This window comes from Anneissia japonica, unplaced genomic scaffold, assembly GCF_011630105.1.
Source record: "Anneissia japonica isolate Jap-2015-1 unplaced genomic scaffold, ASM1163010v1 scaffold49583_len16476_cov106, whole genome shotgun sequence".
NCBI classification, from domain to species: Eukaryota; Metazoa; Echinodermata; class Crinoidea; order Comatulida; family Comatulidae; genus Anneissia; species Anneissia japonica.
In genome coordinates, this window is record NW_022700028.1 from 5689 (window position 1) to 7684 (window position 1996).

Here is a 1996-nt window from a genome sequence, read left to right on the forward strand (position 1 = left end):
TTTTTTTTCTCTTAACAGTTTCATTATGTACGGTATTTTGGCACGTTATAATCGTCAACTTTTCACTAAAAGAAAAAGGACCTGGGCCTTGCACTGAGCAGTAGGGCCACAACAAGTGTATGGTGTAGCCTTATAATACAGTGTTCGCTATATGCTGAGATTAACTATAAGTGGAAATACCACTCACATGTCTACGGCCATACTACGTTGAAAACACCGGTTCTCGTCCGATCACCGAATTTAAGCAACGTCGGGCCCGGTTAGTACTTGGATGGGTGACCGCCTGGGAATACCGGGTGCTGTAGACTTTTTACATTTTTCCCCAAAATTCTAAAGTAGGGCTGCGTGAGAGTCCACACGACCTCGGGCCCACATAGTTGAGGCTGAGGTGCAAACATTTTGGAGAATATGGACCTCTAAGTGCCCGGAAATTGCACTCTCATACCTTAAAAATCATACAGGTACTATGTGTTCATATCAACAATACGCAATTAATTCGCTGGTGTTAGGCCGGTTCGAGGGTCGTTTGAACAAAACGGCAGTCTTCTTCTGTCTAAAGCATCCTAGTTAGTGCCGTAGTAAAATGGTTGGTTTATTGTTCAACACCGGTGTTTGTTAAAAATGTACTCGCGCAGCAGAGTGGTCAGGGGAGTCAGAGGAAATCCCCGCCAGACAGCGCGCGTTGATATGAAACGTCATCAATCATAGAGCTTCATGATTGGATAATTATGCTATATGCCGAGATTAACTATGAGTGGAAATATCATCCACATGAACACCGGTTCTCGTCCGATCACCGAAGTTAAGCAACGTCGGGCCCGGTTAGTACTTGGATGGGTGACCGCCTGGGAATACCGGGTGCTGTAGACTTTTTACATTTTCTCCCCCAAATCGATTGATGTTTACTTACTGTTCGTTAAGAATGTTTTTCTTTTTCTTTTTTTTTTTTTCTCTTAACAGTTTCATTATGTACGGTATTTTGGCACGTTATAATCGTCAACTTTTCAATAAAAGAAAAGGACCTGGGCCTTGCACTGAGCAGTAGGGCCACAAAATGTGTATGGTGTAGCCTTATAATACAGTGTTCGGGTGGTGTCTTAACAAATGTAATGAAAGCATATGCGATATTCTAGCCTACTGATTGGGGCGGATGGACGATTTGGCGGTAAGAGTGCGTGAGAGTCCACACGACCTCAGGCCCACCATAGTTGAGGCTGAGATGCAAACATTTTGAGAATATGGACCTCTTGAAGTAAAAAGGAAATCGCACTCTTATGCCTTAAAAATCATACAGGTACTATGATTCGAGGGTCGTTTGAACAAAACGGCAGTCTTCTGTCTGAAGCATCCTAGTTAGTGCCGTACGGTAGTAAAATGGTTGGTTTATTGTTCAACACTGGTGTTTGTAAAAAATGTACTCGCGCAGCAGAGTGGTCAGGGGAGTTAGAAGAAATCCCCGCCAGACAAGCGGGCGTTTATATGAAACGTCATCAATCACAGTGCTTCAGGATTGGATAATTATGCTATATGCCGAGATTAACTATGAGTGGAAATACCACTCACATGTCTACGGCCATACTGCGTTGAAAACACCGGTTCTCGTCCGATCACCGAATTTAAGCAACGTCGGGCCTGGTTAGTACTTGGATGGGTGACCGCCTGGGAATACCGGGTGCTGTAGACTTTTTACATTTGCTCCCCCCACTCCCAAATGGCTTGATTTACTTACCGTTAAAAATGTTTTTCTTTTTCTTAACAGTTTCATTATGTATGTTGCCACGTTATAATCGTCAACTATTTTCTAAATTCTAAAGTAGGGGTGCGTGAGAGTCCACACGACCTAGGGCCCACCATAGATGGGACTGAGGTGCAAATATTTTGAGAATATGGACCTCTAAGTGCCCGGAAATTGCACTCTCATACCTTAAAAATCATACAGGTACTATGATTCGAGGGTCGTTTGAACAAAACGACAGTCTTCTTCTGTCTGAAGAAT

The 1996-nt window shown here is 43.3% G+C and overlaps 2 non-coding genes and 1 pseudogene across 2 annotated transcripts; all 3 read left to right on the top strand.

The window, feature by feature from the left end:
- The first annotated feature begins 189 nt into the window (after positions 1-189).
- Positions 190-308, top strand: LOC117103272. The gene has a single exon (XR_004444548.1). It is a non-coding gene; the product is annotated as a 5S ribosomal RNA (ribosomal RNA).
- Positions 309-750: 442 nt separating this feature from the next.
- LOC117103282 lies at positions 751-870 on the top strand (annotated as a pseudogene).
- A 695-nt stretch (positions 871-1565) lies between these two features.
- LOC117103286 lies at positions 1566-1684 on the top strand. Its single transcript, XR_004444559.1, has one exon. It is a non-coding gene; the product is annotated as a 5S ribosomal RNA (ribosomal RNA).
- Positions 1685-1996: the final 312 nt, after the last annotated feature.